Source organism: Lepisma saccharinum, chromosome 29 (genome assembly GCF_977018435.1).
Source record: "Lepisma saccharinum chromosome 29, izLepSacc3.1, whole genome shotgun sequence".
Lineage (NCBI taxonomy): Eukaryota > Metazoa > Arthropoda > Insecta > Zygentoma > Lepismatidae > Lepisma > Lepisma saccharinum.
The window spans coordinates 44,335,734-44,351,136 of record NC_139257.1 but is presented as its reverse complement, the minus strand read 5'-3'; the positions used below and the strand labels follow the sequence as shown (position 1 = coordinate 44,351,136).

At 38.6% G+C, this 15,403-nt stretch overlaps 1 protein-coding gene across 1 annotated transcript in view; it reads right to left on the bottom strand.

The window, feature by feature from the left end:
* Positions 1-15,403, bottom strand: part of conu (Rho GTPase-activating protein conundrum) — a 327,867-nt gene that overhangs the window by 132,457 nt on the left and 180,007 nt on the right. Inside the window, exon 4 of the mRNA XM_083114347.1 lies at positions 6,250-6,295. The gene's annotated coding sequence lies outside the window, so the exon portion shown is untranslated. The remainder of the gene's footprint in view (positions 1-6,249; positions 6,296-15,403) is intronic.

Here is a 15,403-nt window from a genome sequence, read left to right as displayed (position 1 = left end):
CAATGCAACAGATTGTGAAACACACCTAAAAAGCATTATACAGTAAAAGCTCGTTAATCCGGACTAATGGGGGGATAAGTTGACCGGTTTAACGAAAGTCCGGATTAACTGAAATAACCTAAAATAACAGTAGAAAGTGCATTAAAACTCTGTTTGTAGCAACAAAACACGTTTATTATGGTGTATTTAAGGAGAACAGTACACTATACAGTACAGTAAAATGTAAAGCAATACTGTGGAGCAATATGACGAATGCGATTGTTGACTTCCTTCTGCCTGTCCGGATTAAGCGAAGTCCGGCTTATAGGGATCCGGATTAACGAGGTTTTACTGTATTTCTCTCTCTTAGCCACCTCCGTGACGGGGTGGTTAGCACAGCGCGCATTCCCGGCCTGGGAATGGGCGGGCGTTCTTTGTGAGCGTTCCTTCGTCAATTTCATCATATCACTCATCTTCAACATAGCGATTAGCTAAAAGTGAAAGAAAGTGACTATGTTCACCTAAGTTTCAATTTCACTGGGTCTCTCACACCACGATCCATATATGAGGGACCACTAACACAGACAAATTACGGTTATATGTGTATGTCAGGGGCGTATATTCGAGGCTAGCTAGACTATCTGCGAAGCCTGAAACCTAGAAAGTACAATACTGAAGATAATGGCGATTCTGAAGTTGGCAACCTAAATTCTTAGGAGTTGGCAACCTAAATTATTTGGAGTTGGCAACCTGAATTCTTTGGAGTTGGCACCTGAATTCTTTGAAGTTGGCAACCTGAATTCTTTTGGAGTTGGCAACCTCAATTCTTTTGGAGTTGGCAACCTCAATTCTTTGAAGTTGGCAACCTCAATTCTTTGAAGTTGGCAACCTGAATTCTTTGAAGTTGGCAACCTCAATTCTTTGAAGTTGGCAACCTCAATTCTTTGAAGTTGGCAACCTCAATTCTTTGAAGTTGGCAACCTGAATTCTTTGGAGTTGGCACCTGAATTCTTTGAAGTTGACAACCTCAATTCTTTGGAGTTGGCAACCTCAATTCTTTGGAGTTGGCAACCTAAATTCTTTTGGAGTTGGCAACGTGAATTCTTGAAAGCTGGCAACCTCAATTCTTTGAAGTTGGCAACCTCAATTCTTTGGAGTTGGCAACCTCAATTCTTAGAAGTTGGCACCCTGACTACCGTTGTGATGTCATCGTGACTTCTTTGAACGTGTCAAGAATGAACCTAGTTTTCTTCCTTCATCCATAGCCTAGGATCAGGTGCAGTGAGTTAGTCCAGGTCTTCGACTCAGCATACGCCACTGGTGTATAAATACCGCTCGAGTGAAGAAGCTCTCAATTCCGTACGCTATCTAGCGTCATCCATGCGAACTATCTGGCGCTCGAGCGAAATCTTCTCGCTGCAGCCCTGTAGTAACGGGCTTGATCTTCGATTGTTTGTTTTAAGCCCACTTTATGCACAGATAGGCTAATTGGGACTGCACCTACAGTTTAAAGTGGGTGATTCGAACCACCATGTGCCTCTACCTTGTTCCCAACCCGGCAGCTACGCCATCGGGGAGACCCTTCACATTAAAGGTCCACGAACTCATAAATTCTAATGGATTCTATTGGGTTCCACTGCAGGACCGGAACCTTTTTTTGTCGAACAATTTAAAATCGGTCCAAGTTGCGTGTTGTCTCATTGAAAGAAGGTCCCTGGACCGCATTTAAATTCATCCGGAGAAAAATATTATTGGAACGTATTTAAATTCATGAAACTTTTTCCTGGACCGTATTTAAATTCATCCGGAAAAAAGGTCCCAGGACCGTATTTAAATTGATCCGGAAAACATCCCTGGACCGAATTTAAATTGAACCGGAATAGAGGTTCCTGGACTGAATTGAAATACTTTACAGATAAAAATGTTCTTTACGGTCCAGAATCCATTTACGCTTACCGATGTTCTCTCCGGGACCGAAATTGGATTGATTTAAAGTTCCTGGCCCTTTAACAACCCTGGTGCAAATAGCCTACGTACTGACACACTCATAATGTTGATTTCAATCAATCAGTTAATTTATAGATTACTCAATCGCTCCGAACCACTCAAATATGCCTCCAAGAGAGAGTGAAGGCCAATCAGCACCCAAGGAACCAATTCTAGTTGCGGGAGCGGCCGAGTGAGGGCGGGAGTGACGAGCCAGCTATGAATGGACACAGAAATGTAGGTTATGAGGAATCCGGCAGTGAATATCTCGCGTGAAAGCTTTCCAATAACCCTGTTAGGCTCATCACTTTCCATGGAGCGGCTCCTTTGCTTCGAACGCACGCTGATACACGCGAGCGTCTCCCTTGCCATGGATAATACCCGTTTCCGCAATCCACTCGTTTTCTACGCAGGAATTAAAGGAGCGTCGACCCTTCCAGGCGATTTTCTTTCCTGCAATTCTGAATTGGAAACTGAGTAAGTGTGGTTTACTTTGGGTGCAATAAAACATTTGGTTCTTTTTCTGGTCGGTTTACATTCTTATTACGTAGCTTTTCTACCTTTCTGCTTGATTTGCTTTATTTTACTTCGCTCTTTGTGCCATTTTTGGCTAGTGTTGCCACATGAAGAGAAATTTACCTTTTGCAGGGAAATTCGGACCTAATTTTTAGGGAAAAGGGAATTTCGTTGAAAGATACCACAATTTCAGGGAAATTTGAAGACATCTAACTCCATTTCAATATACGTCAAAATATATTTATATTTCCATTACGATTATTGTACATCGCTTTTATGCATCTTTGGATTATAGCAACGATGAGGATTAGCGATTAAGTAGATTCCTGACCAGGATTCAAACCTGGGACATCTGGCCAGGAACCAATGAAGCTGACATTTATGTGAAAATTTTGTTTCTTTTTCATACTAACATGGACCAACGGAAATACTATTGCTGCTGTTACCACCACCACCATCAATAATGATAATAATAACTACAGCTATTTCTGCTACTACTACTACTATTGTTATTATTATTACAGGATTTGTTTAGGTGAAGGGAAAAATTGGTTCAAAAAGGGAAATTTTGTCCCTTGGAAAGGGAAATTGTGCCCTCATATTGTGGTAACAGCTAACTTGCGAAGATGGGGATTAGTGATAACATGGGGGCCAAAAGCCAACCTCACTTCCACGTAGTACACCCTGGACTGCATTTGACGAACGAGGCTCTGGCGACTGGCCCTGGCCAGTATAATTATGTGTGTTGTCCTGTGTTTTATCGCTATATGTGCCGAGTGCCTCTTTACAGCCTCAGCTTTTAACCAAGGTAGGCTAAGGAAATTTTAGTTTTCAGACACGATTCTATTTTTGTTACGATAAGGGGCTGGACCCCGCATAGTGTGACGCAGAGGCGTCTCCTGAACGCATGCGGTGCATGCTGCGCATGCGTCAATTGTGGGAAAAAGAACAGCTTGCTCTGCGACGACATTCATGAGCATTTCTACATTCTAATTTCTTCATATAAGAGAAGTATTTATTTTACACGAGAGCGCTCAACTAAGCATATATTACATTTCTTGGATCTGAAGTGACGCATGCGTCAATTGTGGGAAAATAATTATTACTTCCTTTCACTTCAGATCCAAGAAATGTAATATAAGCTTAGTTGAGCGCTATCGTGTAAAATAAATACTTTCCCTATATGAAGAAATTAGAATGTAGAAATGCTCATTAATGTCGTCGCAGAGCAAGCTGTCCTTTTTCCCACAATTTCCCGCAACATGCACCGTTCAGGAGACGCCTCTGGTGTTACAGGTGCAAAATAGCCTTAGTGCTGAATTCAAATTCAAATGAGTGATAATATGATGTAATTGATGAATTGACACTCACACACATCCATGCCCAGGCCGGGATTCGAACCCGGGGCCCCTGGCGTCGTGGCGCGATGTGCTACGGGGACCGGCTCTACCTTTCTGGGTAGGATGAGGATGAATGATGAAGTAGACGACCGAAGAAACACAACGAAACAGCCATGCTTAAATCACATACAGTGTTGTCATGTATTCACTACACATTGATATTCAAAAAAAATATGGCATTCCTTTATACTAAAATATCGTACCAAAAATCTGTGTCTGAGCCCAGTAGGAAATCATCGTGTGGAATTTGAACACAATACTCAGGCCTGGATCTAAGGCCTTCAATCAGGTCCGTACTTGTATTTTGGACCATAATACTGCAACTCTACAATTGTAGGTTTGGCTCTAGCTGTAATATTACCATAGCATTTGTGGTCACATCCAATACTCTAACAGCATTTCGACGAGCATCGTGGAGAAGTAGTTATCACTAGGGCTAGGATTTTGATGCAAATGCATCTTTTTTTTGGTAAGGCAGAAACAATGCATATGTAGATAGGAACGTGTTTTACACATAAGTGAATAAATTGGGATGCCTTTGTTAGGGCATTTCTTTTTTTTTGCATTTTTTGACCCTTTTGGATTAAAGGTCATTTTTTAAACTTTTTAAACCGTTTAAGTCATTTTCCAGCCTTTTAAAAGTCATCTTATTCATTTTTCTACATTTTGGTGAAAGAAGGTGCATTTTACATGCAAATATAACCCTTTGAACGAGAGAGGTTCCCGACTCTCATCTCATTGCCTTCAGCGCAGTTCTGAACGACTGTGTTTGAAGAAACAAAGAAATTCTGTGCAGTATTGTTGATACAAGCTGTTGCGTAACAATTCAGCTCAAACAATTTGATTTTCCCCTCTATCAGTTAATGCATTGTCGCCAGACGGATTATTGTTAAAAAGAACAAACAAGAGGTACAAAGTTTTGTGCTCTGTAGCGGACATTTTGTCAGGGAAGCAATTTGCACTCCATGGAATTGAACAGCTAGTGATATTGTTCATTTCATACGCTCCTCTTGTGTCGGTGGAAGTCGAGAGAAGTTTTTCCGTGTACAAGGAAGGCTCTCTCGTCCGACAACCGACAATCATTCGCTTTTGAAAATTTGCATATGATTTTCTTTGTGTACTGCAACTCAGTACTTAAAGTGTAAAAGATGACAAAAAGTGAACTTTCTTGTACTACCATACGCAATGAGCATGTGATAGATACTGTAACGTTAATTTGTAATTTGAATTTCTCTTGGTAGTTTATAAATTTGTTCTACTACAAATCTTTCAGAATTTTTGGGCCATTTTTCTAAGTTTATAGGGCATTTTCTTGCATGTATTAGGTCATAAATGCATTTCTTAAAGGTCATTTTTTGGCAATTTTAAGGTCATCAAAATCCTAGCCCTAGTTATCACAGTGCGGTATATAGAGTCCATCATTACGGCCGTAGCCGTTCTTAACGTTAGCTCATAACGAACACTGCGTACAAGGTAGCCATAGCACTACGTGGTAACCGAACCCAGCACCTCTATCATGGCAATTCGTTAAGCAACCACGGGACTTGACAATAGGACTGCAAAGATGTTCTTCGCTTATATTGTTTGTAGGAGAATAACCGGATCCACCACTAGGGGCCCGTTCCGAAAGTCGCACGAGTTTAACGCGGTAAACGAGTTATGGTAACTAGCCGTCCCATAAGTGCTTCCGTTTCGTGAGGTTCATTACGCTGTCCCAAAAGTCGCTTTCCGTGCAAGAACGACATTCACCAAACGCACGGGCTAGGAGGCTGGTTTGTTCGGTGAGAATCGTCTGCTGCTTGCAGACAGCGTGCGTGCATGACGGCTTCAAACTGCAATAGTACGGAAAATCTATTATAATTTTAACAGACAGCGATATGAAGCAACATGCGCAAGATGAGTATGCCTTAACTGTTCTTAGAATGTGATTAAAATGAGTAACAATGCTCGCAGTATAGTTTATTTCTGCCAGGACATGCCTTCCGCTGGACGCCATGTTGAAACTTGCTCTGAAACAAACGCCGCGCATGCGCTTTAGCCTACAGCGTCCCATAAGTCTGTAAAATAACGGGTTTCACCAGATTCACGAAGCCAGTTATATTCGTTGTATTCGTTCGTTTCGTTAAGATTTTCGGAACGTACCCTAGGTAAGTGGAAAATACAATTAAAAGAGTGGCCTCCCCGATGGCACAGTGGTAGCGTCGTCACCTTGTCTCGGGTTTGATACCCAGTTGTTCGGATCCCACTTTAAACTGTAGGTCCAGTTCCGATTAGCCTTACTGTGCATAAAGTGAACTTCAAATACCAAATAAATCAATCACCAACTCAACAATTAAAAGAGTATTAAGACGTATAAAAAAAAACTTACCTTGAAAAGTTACCTCTACCTTGCGCCTTCAAATGATTAACGCAACCTGTGAAAAGATAATAAGAGGAAATTAGTATCAAATAATTTAACAATATGGTTTATTTTACAAATAAAAAATTTGAAGGGAATCTTTTTAATAAAATGTACGAACGTAATAACTAAACTAAGGTGTAGGGAGATCAAGGTCTCCATACAGGTTTTCCTTCCTTCAGTTAACCCAGGCCAATTCTGATGTGCTTTTAACGAAGGCCACAGACCCTTTCTTCCAAGTTCTAGTAACTTCATTCCATCCTCTGTCAATTCATCTGCCTCATTACGGTTAAACTAAAGAGCAAGTAAATTATCTGCGGGTGTTGTGTGATGGAGTAGCCATGTCCTGCTACTCAGTGGCGTGCCCAAGGGGGGTTGGTGGGGGTTATAACCACCCCCCGTTTGGCCAGTATTCCTAAAAAAAAAACTTCAATGGTAGGCAAATATGACAAAATGATGGCTAACTACCAATAAAAAGTATACATAACCCTCCCCTTTTGAAAATCCTGGGCACGCCACTGCTGCTACTGTACTATTTTTCAAGTAGGTCTGGGCACAACTGCGACCCTTTCTTCAATATTGGTCGTTATAACTAGTTGTCGGTTTTTTAGATTCCTAAAATACACTAAATAAACTAAATGCATCATATCGATTGATGCACCAGAATGCATCGATTGATGCACTAAAGTGTGTTTTGTGGCTTCTTTAAAGAATCAGATTCACATTTGATGCATTTGGGTGCATTTTTGTATGTCGTGAATGAAACACCACAGTGCATCATTTGATTCAAGTGAGCTAAATAAACTCTGTAGCTCAGACCAAACGTTTAAGTGCATCATCCAAAAAGATGCAGGAAGGTGCATCAAAGAACATCAACTGATGCATTGAAGTGCATCTCGACTGTAATAAAGCCTCACTTGAATCAAATGATGCACTTCGGTGTTTCTTTCACGACATACAAAAAAATGCATCCAAATGCATCAAATGTGAATCTGATTCTTTGAAGAAGCCACAAAACACACTTTATTGCATCAATCGATGCATTCTGGTGCATCAATCGATATGATGCATTTAGTTTTCTGTGTGTAGGCTCTAAAAATCCTAAAATAGGTTCGAAAAACCTTAAAATAAGTTCGAAAAATCCTAAAATAGGTGCTAGAAATCTTAAGTTAGGCTTGAAAAATCCTGAAGTATGTTCAAAAAACCTTAAAATAGTTAAAAATTCCGGAAAAATGCTGAATAGGTATATTCACCGGCAATGAAAATGGGACACCTATATCCTGAAATATGCACTATCTTGCATGACGTTATGCGTGGTGCCTAACCCTACGGCGATGGCAGAAGTTACCATTAAAATCCACCCTTCGCCGTTTAGTTAAGCAACAATCTTTTTACATGTTATCCACAGTCAAACTCCGCCTTTTGTCTGTGAGGATTATTTAGGGATGCTAACAATTATATTTCAACATTAACATGGTCAGTGATGCAAATTTGAATGCTGAAACATTACTTCGCAAGGCATGAATGCCACAATGCACCGAACTGGAGCGAAAGTGAACAAGACCGCATGGATGAGAAGTTTGCATTTTGGACTGTGCTGGTAATGGTGGCGAGATACATTTTGCTTTGATATCAGCTTTCATAAAACACCATAGACTTGGAGGAAGGGAAATTGACTGAGAGAACGTTTCAAACACGTTCGTCATTGAAATTTTTTGGTGACCAAACGAAGAAAATGCCTCTGTGTGACATATAAATCCTGTTAAACCTTTAAAATATATATAAAAACCTAAAAAAAATGGTTGATTTAGGTGCACAAACCTAAAATAGGTTCCAACAAGCAAAAAAGTTTTTTTTACGCATTATAAAACTTCATCAGTTGTTGCGTTTTTTAACGAAACGCCGACATAAATTATTACTTCTATCATACCTTATGGAGGATATTTATACATTTCGAGGATCTACAGCAACTCGAAGAACTCATATGCTCGCGCGTGTGTATGAGTGTATGAAAATTTATATCACCTGGCATGATTGGTTGGTTGATTTGGTGTTTTAAGTCCATTTTATGCACAGTAAGGCTAATCGGGACTGGACCTACAGTTTAAAGTGGGATCCGAACCACTTATCACCTGGCATGACTGTTGAGATTTTGTCATATGATTGTTTCTCGTAGCAGTATGTAAGTTTTATACAAGGTGTTTCTGGCCTGATGATACAAACTTTCAGGGATGATGGAGAAGGGCACATGTATCAATTTGAGATAAGGAACTCTGGTCCGGAAACGACTTAGTCGAAAGTTATAAGCGAAAATCGGTGTATGAAGATGCAATACTTTTATTACCTGCACAAGTTTCACAAGCTGCTACATTCACAACAGTTGTTCAAAGTGGCGTCCCCCAGCTTTGCTGCAGGCAGGACATCGTTGCACAAAGTTCTGGCGTACGCGTTGGAACAACCCCGGGGTCGTTCGAGCAATGTCACAGGCAGCGAGAATTCTTGCCAGGAGATCCTCTTCAGTCTCGACAGGTGTCTCATACACAAGACTTTTTCACATGACCTCACAAGAAGAAATCAAGTGGGGTCAGATCAGGTGATCGAGCTGGCCACGGAACAGGACCCCCTCTTGCTTGTGAAACTTGTGCAGGTAATAAAAGTATTACATCTTCATACACCGATTTTCGCTTATAACTTTCGACTAAGTCGTTTCCGGACCAGGGTTCCTTATCTCAAATTGATACAGGTGCCTTTCTTTATCATCCCTGAAAGTTTGTATCATTAGCCCGGAAACACCCTGTATAGTGCGGCTCTTCTCTCCTTCCTAGTGGAGGCCCCTTTGTAGTAGGTAGGAGCCAGTGGCGGCGATTACGGGGAGCGTGGCGGCAGTTGCCCCCACTTTTTGCCACTTTTGCCCACGCACTATGGTAAACCTTATCTACCAAGGGTAAGTAATCTATCCTTGATCCCCCCCAGTTTTGGAACCCAATCGCCGCCACTGGTAGGGGCCAAGGATGAAGTCCCCCTTCCCGAGGCGACCCGACCTGACGTAGATATGGACGAAATCGAAAACACGGCTGAATTCGTAGCCGGAAAAGATGTCACCATTGTCGTCTTGATGAGATAGTTGGTCATCTGAATTTGAATGTATTGAACAAGATGCAACAGGCACAAATCCTTTTAGGTATCTGATATTAAAATAAGACACGAAGAACATAATAACGCGTGTGTTCGTTACACGATCAACTTTCCCCTTGAGACGTTAAAAAAACATGAAAATATGACCACGATTCAATATATATAAACCCATTTATCTATCTATATACCTATATATAAAAATGGACGTGTGTGTGTGTTTGTTCCGGCATAACTCTCCAACGCCTGGAGAGATTTCAACCACATGACTTGCAATCTGGGAAAAAATACTGTAGGGGTACGACACCCTTGGCATCCCTAAGGGTGGGGGTGGGAAGGGGGTGACATGTAAAAATAATCGAAAACGAACTATATTAGTGTGGAATCCATAATTTGCGGGGTCGCTAAGTTGAATACTGACACTCCGAAAGCCGTTCAACTCCAAGTTCATCGCCTATCGGCATGGGGAGTGAGAGGGGGTGAAAATAAAATGTAAAAAATGACCTAGTTTAGTGTCGAATACATAGTTTTCGGAGTCGCTAAGCTAATTGGTAACAGTCACGATGACCAAACTTGGTACACATATGACTTACAATCTGGAAAGAAATACTGTGGGGGTAAGACACCCCTGGCACCCCTAGGGGTGGGGGTGGGAAAGGGTAGTGACATGTAAAAATAATCGAAAACGACCAATATTAATGTGGAATCCATAGTTTTCGGGGTCACTAAGATGAATAGTGACACCCCCAATGCTATTCAACTTCAGGACACCCGGGCACCCCTAGGGGTGGGGTGAAGAGGTGACATGTTAAAGTAATCGAAATCGACCGATATTAGTGTGGAATCCACAGTTTTTGGGGCCGCTAAGATAGACAGTGACACTTCCAATGCCGTTCAACTCCAAGTTCATCACTTATCGGCAAGGGGGGGGGGTGAAAGGGGGTGAAAAATAAAATGCCTAAAATGACCTACATTAGTGTCGAATCCATACTTTTCGGAGTCTCTTAGCTAATTGGTGACATTCACAATGACATTTACCTGTAAATAAAATTAGTTACATTGGCACCCCTAGGGGTAGGGGTGGAAAGGGGTGACATGTAAAACGACCGATATTACTGTGGAATCCATCGTTTTCGGGGTCGCTAAGGTGGATAGTGACACTCCCAATGCCGTTCAACTCCAAGTTCATTTTACACTATAGTTAGAATTCATTATTTTCCTGTCTAATAGAAGATTGGGATGGTGTAAGTTTAGTTCCGACGAATACATACGCTCAGTTCTGACGCTGGTATGTGTATACACGTATAAACTCTCCCGATCATGCATGTGGTGTGCGTGTAGTCCGGAGTTGTTGACAGCTACAGGAAACACTAAAGCATCGAGCGAAGGATCAAGTGGAATATTCCACTCAGCTTGCACGGGTTCGTATTAGCAAGGCAGATTAAGGAATGGTGGTAAAAACTTAACAGCCAACCAGCAACCTGAAATATTGGCAGGTTGATTTGAAATTACTTAGACAAATGCATTATTTTATTGACACGAGGGAAAGTACATTTCGTAAGCAGCGTGATTCGATACACAAGTCACTGAATGTCACTGAACCAATTATCCAATCGTAACTGGTACATTTTAAGAAAGCCTCCGTTGCAGATACTTGGAAAACTCAATTTTCAACTATTAGCGATGTAATTTCGTGTTTATGATTCTTCTTAATTAAAAGATTGCACCTTTCACGATATACTATTAAGTTCCACGTCATAGATTTGCATGTAGCAACACCAGAACACTATGAATAATATAATGAGAATACAGAGAATTTAAAAATCCTGGTTTCGCAAGTTCTATTATGAGTATCATAATATATTAGTACAATAAATTAAAGTCTCTTATCATTACCGTTTATTTCTAAATTACTTGTACGTACAGTACAAGATGTTTCATATGTCTTAACAAATGTTACAACACAAGCTCAACATTATTCATTATAAACTAAAAACACTTATATACTGCAATTCTAGTATTGAACAACAGAAGATATTTACATTTTCTCTTAATGCAATACAATAGTTATATGAAGGATACTAATCAATGTACAATATGTAAATGCATTTATTTGTGTGTATTTTCATTAAGTATATGTTTTTGTGTAACTGTAAATTACATGTCATCCTTGTATAATTTGTGTCAAACAGCTGTTTAAGTTAAACGCCATAAGTCAGTCATATATAGCACAGTAAACACAATAGACTTTTAAATGCATCTGAGAATTTGGCTTTTCTGTTTCACTGCTCATGGAATTCCCAAATATACTTGTATTTCAACCTCTGCTCCTGCACGTATCCATGTGGTACTGTAATACAGAATTTTGGTCTCTTCGAAACAAGATTGCTAATCTCTGTGCTGAATCTTTCCTTATAATACTAATACAGATAGATTTTTTCAGCTGTTGTATTTGTAAAATGTACGTGTTTAACTAAAAAAAAAAAAAAAAAAAAAATACATCTGAAAGATTATGCGTCTTTATAAGTGTTTTTATTTAAACAAATAACCAAGGTTGTTATGGTTCCGCTGCAGGACCGGAAACTTTTTTCTCGCACAATTTAAATTGGACCGGAATTGAATTTATTTAAAATTCCTGTACCTTTAAAAACCCTACAAATAACCCTTCGTGTGACCACCAATAAAAATGCTGAAATCATGCCTAACTTATTATTCCTTGATATAATTGAAGTATGACGTCCTACTGCGCCATTTGAAGAATATTGCACACTCACGTTGCTGGCTTCACTGGCATCGTCTGCCAATGTGCAGGTCTTTTTTTCTTTTAACATGCAAGACTTTTGCACAGTTTGCCATAAACACAAAGTAAGTAGTGTTGCAAAGGGAGGACAGACTGCTGCAAGGCGAAGACCAGTGTTGCCAACCACTTTTCGGCAATGTCCCTACAGACGTAGTCATAATGTCCCTACAACTGACCAAATATCCCTACGCTCAGTAAAGCTGATCAGAAGATATATATATATATATATATATATATATATATATATACATTTTCTTACCAAATCTTTCTGCTCGATGCTTCCACAGTTTATGAATAACGTTGAGTCGTTTACTGTTGATTATGTTATTTGAAGTCATACATGCTGCTGCTGTGAAGAGATAGATGTTGGTTGGAGATGCTGTATTTGTTGCAGTCTTCTTCACGTGCCTTAAGGGAAGAATTTATCACTAGCAAAGAATTTAACAATTCTGGTCCCATTTTATTTATCCTTTTTTTTTTTTTTTTGTATCACTTAACATTGAAAATATTCTTTCCGTTTCTACGTTAGAATGTGGTAATGGTAGCACTATTTTCGCGAGAGTGGAAATGTTTTTAAAAAAATAACTTGCCTTCAAAGTTCTTGGTAACCGATAACATGTTCCTAAATTCTGATGGAGATTTGCACCTTTGCACAATATAATGTTATTTTCCAACATTGAAAAAAGTCCCTACGTTTTATCTCATTTGGCAAAATCTGTCCCTACGCAGGCCTACGTTTGGCATCACTGGCGCAGACTGCATGTGATTCGTGACAAAAGACAATCGCTCCATTTGCAAGGAGTTATCTGTCGGGACGATACACTTGGCAAGTGGAAAATTGTGTTCAGCGACGACACGACCGTGCATGCACATTGCTGTAATCCCGACCTATGTTGCTTGCGAGGGCAGCATGGTGATCTCTCGATAAAGGCAATGAAATGCAAAAGAAACATGGCGTCGACATGGTATCTGTACATCAAGTGAGAGCGTTACAACTCGAGAAAGCACTTACTGGACGCGCAAAGAGCGAGTTTAAATTACGTGCGTCAACTTTAGTATTTAAGAGTGGTGCTTGTTGCACCAAGCACAAAGACTGCATGAAAGGAGCTTACATAACATACAGTGGCGTATTCATGTTGCCGCGTTTACCCACGGTTAACAAACTTTTCTCATATATTTTCTTATGCATTTAACTTTAATGTATGTGTAATTGCTCATTATTAGACGTCGGATTTTAGGTTTTTAACCTATTTCTTCCTTTACAGGTATGTAAGAAATAAGTTGTCAGCGTTTCTTAGAACCTAATTTAGGTTTATGCGCCTAAATCAAGCCTTTTTTTAGGTTTTTGTATATTTTTAAAGGTTTTACAGGGATTTTTATGTCACACAGAGGCATAAGCTTTGTTTGGTCACGAAATAATTCAGTGACGAACGTGTTTGAAACACTGTTGATTTCCGTTCCTACAAGTTCAAAGCTCTAAACAAAGCGAAATATCTGGTGCCACTGTTACCTGTACAGCTCAGTGGAAACTTCTGATCTGTGTGGTCTTGCTCACTTTCGCGTCACTTCGGTGCTTCGTGGCATTCACTTCTTGCAAGCTAACATTTCAGCATTGAAGTTTGCACCACTGACTATGCTTTTGTTAAAAGATTATTCTCAGCATATACGATGATCCTCACAGGCAAAATTGCGGAGTTTGACTCTGGATAACATGAAAAAAGATCGTTGCCTAACTATACGTCGAAGAGTGGATTTTAATTTTCCAAGGGAAAGTTGTACCATCGCCGTAGGGTTAGGCAATACACATAACGTTATGCAAGATAGTGCGTATTTCAGGATATAGGTGTCCCATTTTCACAGTATTATCTTCAAGATTTTTGGACCTATTTTAGGATTTTTAGAACCTATTTTAGGATTTTTAAAACCTATTTTAGGATTTTTAAAACCTATTTTAGGATTTTTAAAACCTATTTTAGGATTTTTAGTCTATTTTAGGATTTCTAAAACCTATTTTAGTATTTTTAGTCTATTTTAGGATTTTTAGAACCTATTTTAGGATTTTTAGAACCTATTTTAGGATTTTTAGAACCTATTTTAGAATTTTTAGAAGCTATTTTAGGATTTTTAAAGCCTATTTTAGGATTTTTAGAACCTATTGTAGGATTTTAGAACCTATTTTAGTATTTTTAGTCTATTTTAGGATTTTTAGTCTATTTTAGGATTTTTAGAACCTATTTTAGGATTTTTAGAACCTATTTTAGGATTTTTGAAACCTATTTTAGAATTTTTAGAAGCTATTTTAGGATTTTTAAAACCTATTTTAGGATTTTTAGAACCTATTGTAGGATTTTTAGAACCTATTGTAGGATTTTTAGAACCTATTGTAGGATTTTTAGAACCTATTTTAGGATTTTTAGAACCTATTTTAGGATTTTTAGAACCTATATTAGGATTTTTACAACCTACATTAGGATTTTTACAACCTACATTAGGATTTTTAAAACCTACATTAGGATTTTTAGAACCTATTTTAGGATTTTTAGAACCTATTTTAGGATTTTTAAAACCTATTTTAGGATTTTTAAAACCTATTTTAGGATTTTTAAAACCTATTTTAGGATTTTTAAAACCTATTTTAGGATTTTTAAAACCTATTTTAGGATTTTTAGAACCTATATTAGAATTTTTAGGATTTTTAGAACCTATTTTAGGATTTTTAAAACCTATTTTAGGATTTTTAGAACCTATTTTAGAATTTTTAGTCTATTAGGATTTTTAGAACCTATTTTAGGATTTTTAGAACCTATTTTAGGATTTTTAGTCTATTTTAGGATTTTTAAAACCTATTTTAGGATTTTTAGAACCTATTTTAGGATTTTTAGTCTATTTTCGGATTTTTAGAACCTATTTTAGAATTTTTAGTCTATTTTAGGATTTTTAGAACCTATTTTAGAATTTTTAGTCTATTTTAGGATTTTTAGAACCTATTTTAGGATTTTTGAAACCTATTTTAGGATTTTTAGAACCTATTTTAGGATTTTTAAAGTCTATTTTAGGAACCTAAAAGCACACTTTTTAGAACCTAAAAATCCGAGGTCTACTCATTATACAGGGTCTGGCAACTAAACCTGGACGGTTTTTAAATACAAATAAAAACAACATTCATTCATGCAACGAAGTTAATTAAATACA